The sequence below is a fragment of the Hippopotamus amphibius genome, chromosome 7 (assembly GCF_030028045.1).
Source record: "Hippopotamus amphibius kiboko isolate mHipAmp2 chromosome 7, mHipAmp2.hap2, whole genome shotgun sequence".
Lineage (NCBI taxonomy): Eukaryota > Metazoa > Chordata > Mammalia > Artiodactyla > Hippopotamidae > Hippopotamus > Hippopotamus amphibius.
Genome location: NC_080192.1, coordinates 41,112,904 through 41,133,061, shown reverse-complemented (window position 1 = coordinate 41,133,061; position 20,158 = coordinate 41,112,904). Strand labels below are relative to the sequence as shown.

The window sequence follows — 20,158 nt, the reverse complement described above, 5'->3', positions numbered from 1 at the left end:
CTAAAACACCTCCTCTGGCGCCTAGAGACCGAATTTGAGAATCCACCAATCAGCTGCGGCCGGCGGGACGGCCCCGGCCAATCGCGCGGCGGCACGGCCCGGGCTCGCCGCCCCTCGCAGTCTTGGCGCTCCTGGGCGCGCGTTTCGCCCTCACGCGCCCAATTGTTGCCGCCTCGCCCCCTCCCCCTTCCGGGTACCTGGAAACGTCGGGCCTGGGAGCCAATTCCTGCCGGGGACGCGGGCCCGGGCGGCCGCGGGAAGCCAAGGTGGGGGCGGCGCGAGGTGGCGGGAGGAGGAGGAGGGCTCTTTTGTTATGCGTAAAAGGCCCGCCTGTCCCTCGGCTTGCCGCGCGGGCAGACCGCGGGCACAGCCCGGGGAGGGGACGGCAGATGGAGTTTGGAAAAACGATATGCACACCCTGCGTGCTGCCGCCGCCACCCCCTCCCCCCAGCAACCTGCGCGGAAGCGAAGTTGTCCAGGCTTGTTGGGGCAAACTTCCCAAGGCGAACGCTGGGGTGGCACGTGAACCATGGTTACCACGCTACGCGGCGAGCAGATGGCACGCCACTTAGCCCTGGGAACTCGACTGCCAGCAGGACCGGCTGTTTTTTCTTTTTTCTGTGCAAGTCCAGAAAAGTTTGTCGGTGTTGTTCCCTCTTCAGAACATCGCCAATCGTTAGCCTTATGAAATAACTCTCTGCAGTGTGGACCAGCATGCTGGGAAACAGTCGAGAAAATTTCCTCAACGTGTTGATTTGTATGCAGTGTTTCACTTCCCTCAACCTTAAGTTTCTTACTTAAAATAGGAATGTGGATAGAGACAGCCGTGTTGTGTGTGTGTGTGTGTGTGTGTGTGTGTGTGTGTTCTCATAGACATGATTGTTAAGAACAACGTTAGATTTACAGAAAAATTTAAAAGATAGTACAGGGAGTTCCCGTGCATCTGGCAACCAGTTTCCCCAATGCATTAACATCTTAACATTTATATAGGAACGTTTGTCAAAGTTAATGAACCAATATTGCTATATTATTCTTAAAGCCATTATTCAGACTTCCATAATTTTTATCCCATGTCCTTTTTTCTGTTCCAGGATACAGCATTACATTTAGTCTTCATGTCTCCGTAGGCTCCTCTTGGCTGTGACATTTCTCATACTTTTCCTCATTTTTGATGGCCTCGACAATGTTGAGAAGTACTGGTAAGTTATTCTGTAGGATGTCCCACTATAGGAATTTACCAGCCTTCTTTAAAGCACGTCTACAGACATTTCCCTGCAAACAGTATACTTTCTAGCAAGGGTGTCATTCTCCTTATTATCCTTTCTGTAGCAAGTGCTTCACTTTCCACCCCTCACTTCCCAAGTATATGTATCAAACATATATATTTAAACAAAGTTTCTGCACAATTCAGAATGCTCAATCAGGTGCTTCAGTTTCTGCTGTATTTAGATTGCTGATAATAAATACAGCCTAAAAATCACTGCTAGGTCATACATTAAAAAGACCAAAAAAAAAAAAAAAGGAAAGCATGGGAAACATTAAACATAAAGAAAAACAATAGTAATAAAAATTTGACACTTTTGTAATAAAAATATTTTAAACTGAAACCTGTCCTGTAGGTAGAAGCATAAGGAGACATATAAAGGATAAAATTGCAATTTATTAAATTTTGCACTTATGTGGAAGCAGAAAATTAGATGAAGAAGTTTTCTTCCCAGCTGTATTAATTTCCTGTGGCTATTGTAACTAATTACCACAAACTGATTGGTAAACCAGAGATTTATTCTCTCACAATTCTGGAGGCCAGAAGTCTGAAATCAAGATGTTGGCAGGGCCACATTCCTTCTGGTGCTCTGGAGGAGAATTTTTTCTTCGCCTCTTCCAGCTTCTAGTGGCTGTGAGCAGCCCTGACGAATGTATGGCTGTCTCACTCAGATCTCTGCCTTGGTGGTCATATTGCCTCCTCCTCATCGGTCTTAAATCTCTCCTGTGTGCCTCTTATAAGGATATGTTGGATTTAGGTCCCATCTATATAATCTAGAATGATCTCATCTCGAGAGCCTTAATTACGTCTGCAAAAACCTTTCTAAATAAGGTAACATTCATAGGTTCCAGGGGTTAGGACATGGATATTTCTATTTTGGGGACCCCCATTCAGCCTTCTGGATCACCATCCCAATGATTAAAGTCCATTCATTGCTCTGATATTTCAAAATAATATTGGTTGTTTCTTTGAAGTTAAGCAGCTTTATGTTACAGACCCTTTCCTAGCATTTTCAGAGTATTTTATCCATCTATTTCAATTAAAATGTAGCCTCTGTCTATTCGAAACATGCAAAACTCAATATGCAGCTTCCAACACTTGTAATTTCATTGATTGCTTAAAGCAAGAGTGATCTTAGATTTGGAGGAAAACTAGAAAATGAACATTTGATGGGCAAATTCTGAGACAGTACTCCAACACACTTTTTTATATTGATGTTTTCAAGTCCCAGAATTTGTAAATAATCTGTCAGTCTCTCAGTTATTCAGTTGATGCTGACAGTGGCTGGGAACTCAGCTAGGACATCAAGAAGATGTGGCTTCTCCATGTGGCTTGATCTTCCTCACAGCATCGTGGTTCAAGTTGGTTGTACTTACATGGTGGCTCAGGGCTCCAAAATGAGTCTCCCAGCCCACAGAGTGGAAATTGTACTTTGTGCCCTTCTGCGATACAGCCTCAGAACTAAGCATCAATTCTGCTATACTTTTTAAAACAAAGCAGTCAAAGAGCCCTTCCTATTTAAGAGGGGAGGACATATACCCTGCTTCGCAATGGGAGAAGTGTCAAAGAATTTGGGGCCATATTTTAAAATTGCCACAGTACGTTCCATGCTATTTGAAGTATTTTACAGTTCTGCCTCAGTAACCTCTGCCTGAAATGTCATTGACTTCGGAACAGTATAGCATTACCTACATGGCCACAGTCCCCAGGTTTCTGTATTGTATTAAGCCCATGGTTCTCAACCCTGTTCGTGTTTTAAAAATCACCTGGAGAGATTTTTTTTTTAAATACCTATACCTGAACTGCATACTCGGATTTCTAGTTTACGTGGTCTGGATTGGACTTGAGTATTAGGTATTGTTTCAGTTCCTAGTGTCTTGATCCTTTGCACATGCTAATAGTATGGTTATTCATCAATTCTTTGGATACTTCTGACTCAGTGGTTTCAGAAATGGATCCTCAGGTCCCATCAGTGAGGACAGGAAGAGTTGGGCAGGTGTATTGGTCTCTGGAATAGGTGTAGAGGTTTCAAAGGGCTGGGTCTTCCTGGTTTGTTGCTATGTCATCACTGGTTTTCAGAAGGAGTTGAGGTTGTAAATGAGAAATCTGATGGGTGGGTGGAGGTTAACAGAAGAATGAGCAGCAAGGACTGTGATCAGGAGAAGGTACACAGATGTGGACCGACATTTAACTGTAGTGAAATACAATCCATGTTATTTAGTCGGAGTCATCTAGTTAATGTATCAGATTCCTCTGATATTTTTCTTTCTTTCCACTACTGCAAGCACAGTCATCTTGGTATAACATCTGTTCGCAAAAGTTCAGTCACAGAAGGGAATTAGAAACTGATTTTTCACCACATGGATGACAGAGGGACCTTGACTTCACATCCTGGCAATTCTGAGGTCTCTGAGTGGATCAGTTTAATGGTCTTGTTAAACTGAGGGCTGCCATTTAAGATGGCCCTTGTATTCCTGGGTCTGGGAATGTGATGCATTTGCTTCTCTAACTGCGTGCAGGTTCAAAGAAGGCAGAAAATTTGTTCTTGGCTGACTGTAAGCAATGTCAGAAGGAGAGTGAGTTCATGATTGATTCCTGCTCATGGGCTTAGCAACAATTAAAAAAAAAATCATATTAACACCAAAAGGCAATTGTGGCTCCCATATCAAATGACATCCAGATGTCCAGCTGTTCAAAGATAGGTGCCTAGGCTGTGATTACATGTCCCATAGGAAACAGAGGGAATTCGTTCTTTATCTTTACAGACTCCTTGTCACCCTTGGTACTATTGAGCAAGGTCAGTTTCCTTAATTGTGTGATTTGCATCCTCACTTAATGAAAAAATAGCTTATTTTGTGTGCATGTGTGTACTTGTTTGTGTATGCTGTAGGCAAGGATGCAGGGACCGCGTTGTACTGTAACAAACATTTCAGACCACAGCAGATAGGATGGATTTTGAGCTGGGTTGGGTGTTTCTGGGAATAATGTGATAATGGAGAGTGTATTGTGGGACACCCCTTTACGTGATGCTACATTTATGCTGCAGGTTTGGGTGTGGTTGTTTGGAGGAACCACAATGTTTGGGGGGGTAAAAATGGGGATTGACCACTGCTCTGGAACAAAGATTCTGGATAAAATCAGGGACAGGCATCCTGTTACTCTCCAGAGCCTTATCTAGAAAGGAAGGAATTCACTTTGAGTAGTGGCGAGACATAGGTTCTAGATCAAGCTTGGCCATGGAACAAAAGGTATTACCTACCTAGGCCTCAGTTTTTTCTTTAAAATGGTCAGTCTGATTTGAAGGACCCTTGAAGAACCTTACATTTTTGTCGTTCTAAGTATTTATGGGACACTTAGGATAGCCTCTTAAAACTATTTGCTACTGATGCCTAATCACTTAGTGTGGATATGTAAGAATGTTTCTGAAGTCACTTTTTAATTTCCATGTTTTGTGAAATTGGACCCATCTGTACTCATCATATTACGTTATATACATACATACATTAATAATGAGAATGTTGAAAAATATCAGGCCAAAGACTTACATTTGTCATCTTCATTTTTATAAGCTTATAATGGCTGAATGTAACTTTTTTTTTTGGTGTATTTTAATTTTATTTATTTATTTATTATTTTTTTGGGGGGGTACACCAAGTTCAATCATCTGTTTTTATACACATATCCCCGTATTCCCTCCCTTCCTTGACTCCCCCCACCTCGAGTCCCCCCCCCACCCTCCCCGCCCCAGTCCTATAAGGCATCTTCCATCCTCGAGTTGGACTCCCTTTGTTATACAACAACTTCCCACTGACTATCTGTTTTACAGTTGGTAGTATATATATGTCTGTGCTACTCTCTTGCTTCGTCTAAGTTTCCCCTTCACCCCCCGCCCCCTCCCATACCTCGAGTTCTCCAGTCCATTCTCTGTATCTGCTTCCTTGTTCTTGTCACTGAGTTCATCAGTACCATTTTTAGATTCTGTATATGTGAGTTAGCATACAATATTTGTCCTTCTCTTTCTGACTTACTTCACTCTGTATGACAGATTGTAGTTCTATCCACCTCATTACATATAGCTCCATCTCATCCCTTTTTATAGCTGAGTAATATTCCATTGTGTATATATGCCACATCTTCTTTATCCATTCATTTGTTGATGGGCATTTAGGTTGCTTCCATGTCCTGGCTATTGTAAATAGTGCTGCAATAAACATTATGGTACAAGTTTCTTTTGGGATTATGGTTTTCTTTGGGTATATGCCCAGTAGTGGGATGACTGGATCATATGGAAGTTCTATTTGTAGTTTTTGAAGGAACCTCCAAATTGTTTTCCATAGTGGCTGTACCAACTTACAGTCCCACCAACAGTGCAGGAGAGTTCCCTTTTCTCCACACCCTCTCCAACATTTGTTGTTTCCAGACTTTGTGATGATGGCCATTCTGATTGGTGTGAGGTGATACCTCATTGTGGCTTTGACTTGCATTTCTCTGATGATGAGTGATGTTGAGCATCTTTTCATGTGTTTGTTGGCCATCTGTATGTCTTCTTTGGAGAAATGTCTATTTAGGTCTTCCGCCCATTTGTGGATTGGGTTAACAGGGAGTACTCTTTACAAGACTGACTGTACTCATCATATTACGTTATATACATACATACATTAATAATGAGAATGTTGAAAAATATCAGGCCAAAGACTTACATTTGTCATCTTCATTTTTATAAGCTTATAATTGCTGAATGTAACTTTTTATACCTCCCTAACAGCATTATTTTAGTAGCATTTATTCATTACACTACTTTGTAGGACCAAAGGAAAATGTTTTCATTGTGAAGTGGAAAGAAGAGTTTGGGGCTCAGGGCTCAGGGCCTGGAAACTCAACTTTACTTCAGATATTACCTTTTCCTAACCTAAAGCCACCTCATTATATGCAGAGGCCTTCAGCCTTGGAAGAACTGGGCAAGTAGAGTATTGAGCCCGAATAGAGATACATTAGCCCACGACGTCACTAAACAGTTGGGGGAAGTGTTGATGTCCAAAGGTTAAGGTATTGTCTATAAGAAGTCCCTCTTAAAATGCAGACTGTTCCTGGAAAGAGTAATCACTTAACCAGCATTGCCCATCTAGCATGTTAAGACATTTATCCTCAGACCACACCTGGGGTTAAAAATCAGGTTAACCTTAAAGTACAAAACATTGTTCCTCTGTAATACCTTCTATAAAACACTGGACCTTCTAGCCTTGTTCAGAGACTCATTTCTGCCTCCGCAGTGAATTCTGGGTGTCCCCAGTCACACATATTCTCAAACAAGTCCTTTCAACCTCCCTGATACCCAAGGCCTGTACTACCATATGCTGATTTCTTTCTACCGCTACTGGGGATGCATAGCATTAGACATCTCCACATAGCCTGGGCTACTCCTGCCGCTGAAGCTGTTGGCACTCAAAGTCAGGGATGCTCTGTGATGCCATTGTGTCCCCTGTCAAGGGTGCCAACTGCTTGTGAAGCCAGAGCTGGATCTTTGCTGGTGCTGCTGTCACAGCATATGGGAGATGGCCTTGGCTCCCATCTTGCACGCTTCTCTCACCCCCCAGCAAAGTCATATCAGGTCAGTTCCTTTCTGTGCTGAAATAGGGAGTCAGAGAACAATCTCTCTTGGTAGTTATTTTTCACTTCTTGTCCTTAGTCCTTATTCCTAAGCATTCAGGCTGGGGACCACATCTGGGTAGTAGGCACTATGTTATGCTCATAATTCCTCCCATCCCCAATGGCTGAGACATTGTAATTGGACCAAATTTTGGTCTCTTTGGTTGAATTATTTCCCCAAATGCTCCTCTCTCCTCCTCTAGTTGCAAACTAAGAGGGCCCATTGTTGGGTGTGTATTAATGGTCTTATTACACCCAGATAAATTTATCAGTGTGTCTGTAGACGGTAGGACTATAAGGAGAGAGAGCTCAGGGCAGGCATGGTTGAGTGGGGCAGAAGTAAGTGGAATCAGGTAAGACTGGGGGCAGGAGTTGTTCCTTCCTCCAGGAGGAAAGTTTGAAGGGAAGTGACTTCCTAGCGGGGTAGGAAAAGAAAGAGTCTTCTGCTAAAAGGAGAAAGATTCAGAATGGAGTGTAAGAAAATGGAAGGTTGCAGACAAACTTAACAGAATAGTTTGGATCCCTGCATTATTATTCTTGTCAAAGATTTAAAAGATATGAATAAAATCTGCAATAGATAAAATCTCTAGATACAGCATGCCTGTCAAATAAACTGCCATTTCCATGATGGTAGAACAGAGACCCTTTTGTTCTATATATGGCTGCACCCATTATAGAGAATGATACCATCCAGCACAGGGACCTGTAAGGGCTTAGAAATTAGGACATATTCTTTTGGTCTTCATTTTCATGATGCCATAATTCCTTTAATTAAGTTCTCTTTCTCTCCTCTCCACATGTTGTCTGTTATGAAAGTGCCATCAAAAGTGATTGTGTTTTGTGCAAAGGAGTGCCAAAACATTATTTCTTTTGTTTAATGTTATTTTTTAAAGTTGTAAGTCCTTATTCATAAGAGAGCATAGTTTTCTTTATCTTATACTTTAATGTAGTTTAAAGTGAGAATATTTTCTTATTCCTTATGTGTTTTGCTTTTTGCAAATAGTGTCTAATATTTTGTTGCATTTATTTCTCCCCCTTAGGCCTGACACCTACTTAGTAAACTGGTCTAATATTCATTGCCAGTGTGTGTGTATCTAATTCCTCTTTGTTTCAGTTTTCAACATGTTTTAAGCAGATGATGTTAAATTCTACCTCTCCTTTTGACTCAAGGAGGACTTCTTCCTATTTTCAACACCCAGTTTACTGGATTTCTTGTTGTTTAATTATGTTCCCATGTGGCCACTTCTGTTGTTGTCTTAAGCTTGCTGAAATTTACTCTGGAATTTGTTTTTCCATTTTACCGATTTCTTGTCTCATGGTTAAATATTTTATTGATGTTTTCAATTACAGTGACACGATGCTAGAGTATCCTCAGGGTAATTTGTGTTTGCTCTTTTCCTAACCTTTCGTAATCTTGTGATTTTTTAAAAACAATTACAAATTTCAAGAAGCTTCCACCTTAGTGTCAGCCTAAACCAGGTGAAGTTACTAGTCGAAGAACAGTGCAGTTATGTAAATGCATTACCTTTTTTTTTTTTTCAGTGACTCTTCTAAAGGAGTGAAAAATTACAAACTCAGCTGAGGCGTAACTGAGAATACGTTATAAAGAGAGGAAAGCAGACAATATTGCCAGTGAGGAATACCACATGTTTTAACGATAGCACCGAAATTTTAAAAGGAAAAGCAAGAGGTGGATTAAAATTTGTACAGAAGTAAGAAATTAATTTTGCTCTCACCATTATCTAATAATTCTTTCGTTAAGTATGCAATTAGAGGTAAGAGAGGGTAACCCTCCGTACAGTCTGTGAGTCAAGTGTCACTGAATTTCATGGCTATAAAACTGACCTCTTGATAGTTTTCCTATTTAAAGTGGTAGCCTACCATTTTTGTTTGTTTTAGAACAATCACAGTGGGCTGTTTGAAAGAACCCAAAGCAATCTTGTCTCTCAGGCTAATTAATGGCAGTTTCATGGTTAATATTAATGACAGCACTAAGGATGAATATATTTTAATAGCATTAAATCTCAGTGAAAAGTTTTTATGGGCTGGGTAGCTCAGAAAGCATTCAGAAGACCTTCGGTTAGTTTTGTTTACTTTTTACACATCAATTATTAATACCTGTAATGAAACAATAATGCTGTTATGCGTTGGCAGAGCCCTTTTCACTATAGAGGACACCAAGTACTTTATGAGCTGCTGGGAGCCAGTTTTTGCTCTCGATGCATATATAGTTGTCTGGCATGAGCCAGCCAGAAGCATAAATAGTATTTATGCCTGAATTTCACACAAGGAGCCTTTGGCACTACCTTAGAGACATACCCAGAATCCAAAAACTGCTTTCCATTTCTAGCACCACCTCCTGATCCCAAGCCACCTTTACCTCCTCCCTGGATTGTTTTAATAAATCTCTCTCTTTGTTGTCCCTCTCTCACTTGTCCCTAAGCACCAGCTACAGTGATCCAAATTGAAATGTCAGGTCACGTCCTCCTCATTCTCCAGACACTTCAGTGGCTCCCCAGCTCATTCAAGGTAGAAGCCAAAGTCCTTGCAATGGCTGACAACGTCTTAAGGATCTGACCTCTTTTTACAGCTCTGATCGTATCACCTTCAGCTTTTCCCCTTGTTTGCTTGGCTTTGGCCACACTCTGCTCCTTACTGATCCCTGGACACACTTGCTTTGTTGCCTGAGGGCTGTGCATTGACTCTTCCCTCTGCCTGGAATGCTCTTTTGTCCAGAGAGCGGCTTATCTCTCTCCTTCACTTCTTTCAGGAGCATTAATTAGGCTGCTATTTGCTTCTGTAGCAAAGAAACCTTAAATTTACAGTGCCTTTAACAAAGCAGAAGTTTACCTCTCACTCCTGTCATAGCTGATAATGATGCACCTGGATGGCAAGTGGCGTTCCTGTAAGTGGCAACTCTGGGACCCAGGCTCCTTCCCTTTGTGGCTCTGGAGTCTCTTTGGCCAGGCCCACAAGGCCTCTGGTTCTCGACAGTCGAAGGGAAATCAGACAGTGGACACAGCATACATCACCTGTACTCACATTCTCTTGAGAGAACAACTAGTCACAGGGCCACGTGGGATTCAAGGCCAGCGGTGATCGTAGCCACTGGCTCTGTAGCATGTCCCAGCAAGAATCTAACACTATGAAAAGGGAGTAAAGACTTCTGGGGCAGCTAGTCTGCTGCACATGCCCTCTGGCTACCAAATATTTGCGTGACCTCCTCCCTAACGGAAACAATCCAAAGGACCACCCAGGTGCCTCATCCATGACAAAGTCCAGGCTCTCTGGGTAATGTGTTTCTTTGGTCCAGAGACCTATGAATTCAGAAACAAACTGTCTGCCACCTCCCCCTCCCCCCACCTCCAAGAAGCATGCAAAAAATATGGACTAGGACGGATCTAGAGAGTGTCATACAGAGTGAAGTGAGTCAGAAAGAGAAAAACAAATATCGTGTATTAACACATATATGTGGAATATAGAAATGAACCGGTTTGCAAGGCAGAAATAGAGACACAGATGTAGAGAACAAACATATGGACACCAAGTGGGGAAAGGTGGGGGTGGGGTGGGGTGGGATGAACTGGGAGATTGGGATTGCCATATATACATTACTAATAAGAAAAAATATCAAATTGTATACTTCAAATATATGCAGTTTATTGTATGTCAATTGTATCTCAATAAAAGTTCTTAAAGAAAAAAAAAAAAAAAGTCTTGCCAAAAGGAAAAAAAAAAAAAAGGACTAGGAACAGGATAACCGTGACAGAAACTTGTATTTGGGAAAGTGCAGACTGGGAGATCCTTCATGGTAATTGGTCTATAGCAATGAGGAATCTGACTAGGCAGGTGCTGTGAAGACTCCCTGCCCTGGGCATGGTGCAGAGTCTTCCTTTGTTGAACTGTGCTCCTGCTTAATGGGCAGAACTTGCTTGTTCACTGTTCTCTGTGGTCCTTCGCTTTGGACTCTGGGATGTTCTTTCTTGTCCATTGTCCTTTCTGGTGATACCCAAGATGAGCATTAAGGAATATGACCTCCTTGGAGTATGCACAGCTTTTACAACCTGCTTACTGCTGGTGGGTATTGAGGTCCTTGGGAGGGTGTTTTACAGTCATAGGCTTTGTAAGGCCCAGACCACTATTCTTCAGAAATATTATTCCCTTGATTTCCAGTCAGTTCCATGTGCGGTAACTGCATCCCAAGTTCTTTCGTAGAAATGATTCTTATGCCTGCTCTATTTCTTTCCCTTCTTGCCCCTGTACTTCTCTTAATTTAATAGGGCTCACTGGAGGCCCCTGGAAGCAATAGGCTTGATGGGAAGAGAATAAGTTCCTATGATCTGTGTTTTCAGCTTTGCATACCTCTGCTTAACCAAAGCAACTTAATGAGTGCTTTTGGTCAAAACACTTCAGGTCTTATCTCCTACTGCTTGGTGTCTAGAAGCAGTCAGCTTTCTATACCTGCAAGGTCCCAAGCTCACCTTGATTTCTAGATTTTCTTTATTCTCTTCCATTTCTGTTTGTAAGCCAGACAGTTCTTTCCTGAGCACATTTCTTTCTTGAAATCTTTGTTCAATGCAGAGAAGAGCACTCAGCATCTTTTTTGGATAGAATTTTATCCCCGCAAATTCATATGTTGAAGCCCTAATCCTCAATGTGACTATATTTGGAGACAGGGCCTTTATGGAGGTAATTAAAAGTAAACAGTGTAATAATGATGGGATGCTAATCCAATAGGACTGGTATCCTTATAAGAAGAGGAGGAGACACCAGGAGTGCCAATGCACAGAGAAAAGGCCATGTGAAGACATAGCAAGAAGGCAGCCATCTGAAAGCCGAGGAGAGAGGACTTACCAGAAACCAACCCTGCTGGCACCTTGATCTTGGACTTCCAGCCTCCAGAGCTATGAGAAAATAAATTTCTGCTGTGTAAGCCACCCAGTCTGTGGTATTTTGTTATGGCAGCCCTGGTAGACTAATACGGTGTCTGTTGGCATTTTGGATCTTTCAAAGTACTTACTCTAACGCTACAGGATCACTAGTACTTGTTCTGTTTTATAAGTGTGCACACGTAATAGTTTAATCATGTTACATGGGTCTCTGTTTTCCAGCTTCTGATGTCTATTTTATGCCACCTCTTACCTGATTGCTAAGCCATTGCTCTGTATTTTAGTTTTTTTTTAAATACACCGCTTCAAGGAATCAGTTTCTGTAACAAGTGGACCTCAAAACTTTGGAAGATTAACACGAAAGAAGTTTATTTTTCTCTCATATAATACTAAACTGTGGGTGTTCCTGTCGGTGGGTGGCTCCTCTGTATGGAGATTCAGGGACCCATCTCATCTATGGCTCCAGCTTATTCTAAACCCGCAGTGTCCAATGTGGTGCCACCGGTGGCTACTAAGTACTTGAAAAGTGGCCAGCAGCACTGGAAATACGCTGTAAGTGCAAAACACATACTGGGTTTTGAAAAAAGAATATAAAAGTCATGAATATTTTATACTGACTACATATTGAAATATATTTTAGAGATATTAGACTCCAAAATTCATTATTGAAATGAATTTAACTGATTTCTACTAGCAGTCATCACATCTTGGGTGAGCCTCCTGGGCTATGATACTGCCGCTACACAAAGCTATAATACATACATTATACACAAGGTAATAATACATATGTTAGTATGGTTACTAGAAAATGTAACCTAACATATATGGCTCACATTATATTTCTCTTGGACAGCCCTGTTCTAAAGCTTCAGAGTCTTCTGCTTCAGTTAGCAGAAAGGGAAAGAGACAGTGGAGGAGCTACTTCAGAGTCATAAAAACCCAGCTTAGAGGTAAGAGAAAGCTCATATACTCCAGTTCCATTGGTGAGAATTAGTTATGTGGCTGTGTCCAGATGTGAGAGAGCCTGGGAAAAGTAGTCCTGGCTCAGAGGCCACCTCGTAGCAACAATTCTACTCTAAGAAGCGGAGTGCAAATGTTTGTGGACAGCTAGCCCTCTCTGACACAAGGTCTCTGCTCAGACATCACCTCCTTGGTGAAGTCTTTCCTGATGATTGTAACCACTCACAGGCCACCCTCAGCATTCCCTATCTTCCTTCCTTGTTTTGTTTTTTTCTAGAACATTCCACTATTTGACACATTATGTGTTTTATGTATTTGTTCATTTTCTTTCTCACTATATGTAAACCCCTTGAAATAATTAAAAAAAATTTTTGTTGTGGTAAAATATACACAACAACACAACATAAAATTTACTATCTTAACCATTTTTATGTATAACATTCAGTGATATTAAAAGCATTCATATGTTTGTGCAGCCATCACCACCATCCATATCCAGAACTCTTTTCATCTTGCAAAACCGAAACTCTATACACATTAGACAATAGCTTCCCATTCCTCTCTTCCTCCATCTCCTAGCAACCACCGTTCTACTTTCTGTCTCTATGATTTTGACTACTGTATCTCATATAAGTAGAATCATACAGTATTTGTCTTTTTGTGACTAGCATATTTCACTGAGCATCATGTCCTCAAGATTGTGGCCTGTGTCAGAATCTCCTTCTTTTTAAAGGCTGAATAGTATTCCATTATATGTATATATCACCTTTTGCTTATTCAGTTATCTGTCTATGGACACTTGGATGACTTCTGCATTTTAGTTATTGTGAATAATGCTTCTATGAATATGGGTATCAAATATCCCTGATGTCCCAAATATCCCACAAAGACCCTGATTTCAGTTCATTTGAAAATGTACCCAAAAGTGGAATTACTCGATCATATGGTAATTCTGTTTTGAATTTTTTTGAGGAAACGCCATACTATTTTTCACAGTGACTGTACCATTTTACATTCCCAACAATGCACAGGATTCCAATTTCCCCACATCCTTGCCAACATTTGTTATCTTCTGTTTTTTGTTTTGTTTTGCTTTACAGTAGCCATTTTAATGGGTGTGAGGAACTATCTCGTGGTTTTGATTTGCATTTCCCTAATGATTAGTGATATTGAGCATTTTTTCATGTGCTTATTGGCCATTTGTGTGTCTTTGGAGAAATGTTTAATTATATCTGAAGGCACTGATTTTCATCTGTGGATTCAGTGCTGTGTTACTAGTGCCTGGAACGGTGCTGCCACGTACCAGACACTCCAGGACTGTATGCTGACCAAATAAATGGTTGAACCTTACTGGTCTGCTAAACCACAGAGGAAGGAATTTAGGTATTTGAGATGACATAGTTCAGAACTCTTTAGTACTGTCAAGATAAATGATATATTCTATCAGTTCGTAGATATGAGCAAACCATTTCCATAAAAAAGACATAAAGGACAGAAATACATTACTAAAATTGAGATAAACGAAACTGGACTTAAGTGAAAGTCACAAATAGTCAAGATGGATGCAAAAAGAAACATAAAATCTGAATAGTAATTAAAAGCCTTCCTACAAGGAAAATTCAAGTCTCAGATGGACTTACTAGTGAATTCTACCAAAAATTTAAGAAAGAGTAATACCAGTCATTCATAAACGCTTGCAGAAATAAAAGAGAAAGGAAACCTTCCCAAGTCATTTTATGAGGCCAGGAATTCTCTGATAACAAAGATATTGAAAGGAACACAGACAGAAAAATTCTTAACAAAATATTAGCAAATCAAATTCAGCAATATATAAATAGAATAATACCTCATGACCAAATTAGATTTATCCCAGACATGCAAGATTGGTTTAGCATTCAACAATCAATTAATGTAATTCAAATGTAATTAAAAGAATAATAAAAGGGAAAAACATTATTATCTCCATAGGTACGGTAAAAGTACTTTAAAAAATTCAACACTAATTAATGATTAAAAAAATCCTTGGGAAACCAGAAATAGGACCCTTCTTTAACCTGATAAAGGGAATCTGAAGACCCTGCAACTAATATCATATTTAACAGTGAAATACTGGATACCTTTCTTGTAAGATGGGGAACAGGCAAGAGTATGTGCTTTCACTACTTTTATTCAACATTTTCCTGGAGATTATAGCTGTTGCAACAGGCAAGAAAAACAAGTAACAGGTGTATAGATTGGGAAGAAAGAAGTAAAACTTTCTATTTGTAGAAAATATGATAGTATATGTAAAAAACCCCAATGAATCTGCAAAAAACTACTGAAACTAATAGGTGAATTTAGCCAGATGACATAAGTTCAATATACAAAACTTTATTGAATTGTTTTAATACTAGCAACAAACAGTTGAGAAATCCAATTAAAAGAAACACGTACTATTTTATGGCATAAAAATAAAATAACTAAAAATAAATTTAACAAGATATATTGAGTGTTTGCATATAGAACATTATGATACATTGCTGAGGAAAATTAAATAAGTTCTAAACGGGAATGTACATATTAGGCTCATGGATTGGAGGAATCAATGCTATTAAAATTTTAAAATTGTCCAAGTTGTTCTGTTGGTTCAACATAGTCCCAGTCAAAATTCCTGTAGCCTTTCTTTTATAGATATTGGCAAATTTATGTGGAAATACAGAAGATCTAGACTATCCAATATAATTTGAAAAACAAGAATCAAGTTAGAAAAGTTATGCTATCTAATTTCAAGATGTGAAGTTACAGGACTTAAGATAATGAATTTTAGCATAAGAGTAGACATACTATATATACACACATTAATTGATTTTTGATAAGATTTCAAGGTAATTCAGTGGATCAAATGGTAATATTTTCAACAAAGGCTGTTGAGATAATTGGATATCCACATGGAATAAAATGACTCTCAGCATGTACTTCACGCCTCACACTAAGATTATCTTGAAATGGATCATAGACCTAAATGTAAAAGATAAAACTATAAAACTTTACAGGAAAAGTATGAGACAATCTCTGTGACTTTGGAGTAGGCAAAGTTTTTTAGATCATACAAACTGTAAAATCTTTAAAAAGGATAAATTAGACTTCATCAAAATTAAAAACCTTTATTCTTCGAAAGACACCATTAAGGAAATGAAAGGCATGACATGGACTGTGAGAAATTATTCTCAATACATGTATATGAAAAAGATACTTTTATCCTTGTTCTGGATTTTTTTTTTTTGGCATCCAGAATGCATAAAGCACTCTGACAATTCAAAAATAGGAAGACAACCCAATAATAAATGAGCAAAAGATTTGAACAGATACTTGGCAAAAAAAGATACACAAATGGCCCATCAACACATGAAAGATGCTCAGTATTATTAGTCATCAGAATAATGCAAACTAAAACTACAGTCATATACCATACTGACCCCCTAGAATGCTTAGAAAATGAAAAAGGTTAACAATATCAAGTGTTGGCAAAGATGTGGAGCATCTGTAACTCATACATTGCTGGAAGGAAGGAGTGTAAAATGGTACACACACTTTGGAAAACAGTTATGTAGTTAAACACACAGTTATATTATCTAGCAATTCCATGAGTGGATATTTACCTAACCCAAGTGAAAATATATGTGAGCACAAAGCCTTAATCATGAACTCATAGCAACTTTATTCATAATAGCACCAGACTGGAATCAACTCAAAGGTCCATCAAGAAGTGAGTGAATAAACAAACTAGTATAGTCATATGACAGAATATTGCTTGGTGGTAAAGAGAAAGGAACACAACAACATGGAAGAATCTCAAAAATATTATCATGCAGCAAAGAAGCCAAAGAAGAGTCCATTTTGTGTGATTCTGTTTACTTGATAGTCTAGAAAATGCAAAATGTAACCTACTGGGATAGAAAGCAGATAAGCGATTCCTTAGGACCAGAGTGAAACGGGGTTGACCACAAAGAGCCACAAAAGCATTTCTGGGTGAGGAAATGTTCTGTTACCTGGATAATGGTGGTGGTTACAAACTGTGGTAGTCATACATTGTCAAAACTCTTCTAATGGCGTACTTAAAATAAATGTAGTTTATCATATGTAAATTATGCTTCAATAAAATTGATTAAAAAGATGGATGGCAAAGAAATCAACGTCTGATCTCCCCAGCTTAGTTTAACATGGCTGTTCTGCACGACCAGTGGAGTGTATTCCTGGAAACGTGGCATCTAATTTGGGTGCTACAGTCAGGAAGGCTTTGAAATTGCTGGTGGAGCTGCTCCATTCCAGAAACTTCTCTGATTGCTCTTTTTGTTGACATCTGTTCTTGTTTCAGTGAATGCAGTAGCTCCCAAATTATCTGATGATATTAATTGGAATTTTATAATAGTTCTCTCCAGCCTCTGATTTACCTCTGTTTCCTCTGTGGCCATAAAGATAAGTAAAAGAATTAAAGCCCTAACTGACAGCATTTTTGTTTTCCCTTTTCTCCATTCTTCTGCTGTTTAAGCCCTTGCCTTGAGATTAATGATGAAAGATCTCCATATAGTCTTAGTTAATATACTGACTTGGAATATAGTCATTGTTTTAGGGTCAAATTATAAGCCAGATATAAAGTTCTAGAAAGAACAGAGGATACTAGAAAGCTAAAAAAGCAATTGTGCTATCACTACATTATTAGTTATTTTTTAGAATTAGTCACCATTTTTACATGTTTATTTGAGCTGTTCTGGCTCTGCTTTTTTCTTTTGTTCTCCATCATCTCACATTTCTTTCCAAAAAGGTCCTGCCAAAATGAATCATGAGACCATCTTCTTCCATGTAAGTTTGTTTACATTCTGCTAAACAGGTAACATTTTTAGTTTTCACATTTCGTTTTGGTTCTGCCGAGAATTATCAAGTGCCTGCTGTTTGCTGTGTGCTGAACCTGGAACTGGAAAAGTAAAAGTGATAACTGGACCCTTGTAACTGGACTCACAGTGAGAGACACATACAGAAGTAGTTTAATAACATGCAGTTCCCTGTCATAGAAGTACATTTAAAAGGCTGGGAGAACCAATTGAAAGAGCAATTGATTCTGCCTATTGAGAGAGTATTAGTGAGAGCAAGTGGCTATCAAAGGTTGAATTATCTAGTGGGGGAAAGAGAAGGAAGGGCCGCCTTCCTAAGGGGAACGGCGTAAGCAAAGAATCCGGGTGTTTTTCCTCCTGCTGTTGGGGAAAGTTGAATTAAGGAACAAGTTATTCCGACAAACTTTCCATGATTTTTTCAAATTGCTTTCTAAATTTTCACAAATATTTCATACTATTTCACAAAATTAACTCCTTCAAACTGGCTGCACTACAGAATGGAGGCAAGAGGATTATATAGCCAGTGGGGTGGGCTTTCAGAGCCCCTGAGATAAACCCACGTGAATGTGTCACTCATGTAAATAGCAGTCCTCATGTACACCTCCGTGGGAAAAAGGCAGAACCTTGAATTTTGAACATCTGGACAGTAATCCAAAGTATTGCTGAAATCCTAATAAAAAGAAACATTTTATCACATGGGGAAAAGGAAAGAAGGTGCATGCAAGGTGAATGTTAATAGACACAGTATAAATAACAACCCTGGTGTTGAATTTACTCTTTTCTTCAATATCCACGGACTTCTGTACTCCTCCTTCTCAAAGAAGAAATTCAGGATCCTTTGTGAAGGATGGTTTAGATTCAGAATGCTAATATATATTAGTATAAGGGTAGTATACTATGCTACTTAGTATAAGGGTAGCACAAGCTTGGACAAGCAGTTCCAGACTTGACCATATACCTAATAGGACAAGCCACACCCTGATGTAGTGGCTTAAAACCACAATAGTTTATTATTTCTCAGCATTGGTTTGAATTCAGACTGGGCTCAGCCGCACTTTTCTTGTGCTTCCTGTGATCATATTTAGGGTCTTTCATGTGGCTGAATTAAACTGGGAACTCAGCTAGAGTGAGAGGCCTTTTGTCTCTCAGGGCCACTTTCTACATCATTCGGTATTTAGCTTGGACCTCCTTACATCACAGTGGCTGGACAATAGTTTGGTTCGTCTTTTCATCCAACCTTTGTTTTATTCCTCCAGGCATTCCCTAAGCTGTAAAGGCATGTATTTCACAAGACATGCTTACTCATTAAGTTCTCTCTTGCCCCTCTTCTTACCTTCTGCCCTTTGAAGTCCTTCCCATCCTGTTATGCCCATCTCCACTACCACTTTCGTGATGAAACCTGTCTATCATTTTTCTTTTCCACCTGCTGTATCCATACCATCTGATGACAGTGCGCTGGCTCTTTCCAAGCTCTTACAGAATGCTGTCTGTCATTCTCTCTTGTGTTTCGTTCAGCTGTTTAGTTGATCTGAGAAAAGCTTGGCCCTGTCCATGAGTATTTATTCCATGGGCCTAACTTTGTAAGGTCCTGAGGACTCTTCTCTTCAGATACGTGTCCTATTTAGATGTTGCAACTTTCATAAGAGAGTGTCAACTCTCTCCATTTTGACTGACCAATGAAACATGAAATTGAGCGTTGTAAAATAATTTGTACTCCAGGTTCTTGTCAGAGGTTGTAACCTAGAAACCTCTGCTGCCTAGTACATATCAAAAGCTCAGTTGTGAAAAGTAATATATATGGAGAAGTGCCTGAAGGATATGCAGTCCATCTGTTCTCTAGACACACTCAATTTTGTTTCTGGATTAACCAAGCCAAGAGAGAGCTGCAGCCTTAAATGCTTTTGATTTAGTTCCCCAGAGAATTGCTTCTATGGAATGGCCCTTGGCATTATGCCATTGGCTTCCATTTTGATGGACATTATGAGGAAAAGCCTGTTCAATTTTTTGCCAATACATTGGAAAATCTAGATGAAATAAGTGATTTTCTAATAAAACTATAAATTATCAAAATTGACTCAAGCGGTGTTAGGAAAATCCAGATAGACCAATGACCATGGAGGGAGTTGAAAAAATTTGCCAAAGATTTATTCCCCTCCAGAGCTGAGCCCATTTTTTGGGGGTGGGGGCTGTATACTTTCTGTATTTATTTGCTTAACAATCTTGTCTCTCCCTAAATCTTTATCTCTCTTTTTTCTTTTATCAGTCAGTACCACTTCTTCCTTTGGGGGTGGCTCCTCCCCCACCTCAGTTATATGATATTATGATAGTAGGATATTGCAGTACATTGCAATCCTGGCCACAGAAGTAAACCAATCATGCTGAACCACAGTTGTATATATTCTTATATATAAGGATCCAAGGTGGGTACATGACCCCAATAGAGTTAATCGAAGTCTTTTCCGGTAATTAAAAATTTTTTTTAATTAATTTATTTTATGTATTTGGTTGCGGCAGGTCTTTGTTGCAGTAGG

The 20,158-nt window shown here is 39.5% G+C and overlaps 1 long non-coding RNA gene across 2 annotated transcripts; it reads left to right on the top strand.

Moving 5' to 3' along the window:
• The first annotated feature begins 169 nt into the window (after nucleotides 1-169).
• Nucleotides 170-12,088, top strand: LOC130857497 (uncharacterized). Of its 2 annotated transcripts, XR_009054834.1 has the most exons (4): nucleotides 170-266; nucleotides 1,092-1,199; nucleotides 8,453-8,622; nucleotides 11,648-12,088. It is a non-coding gene; the product is annotated as an uncharacterized LOC130857497 (long non-coding RNA). The 2 variants fall into 2 exon arrangements; XR_009054835.1 differs by lacking the exon at nucleotides 8,453-8,622.
• Nucleotides 12,089-20,158: the final 8,070 nt, after the last annotated feature.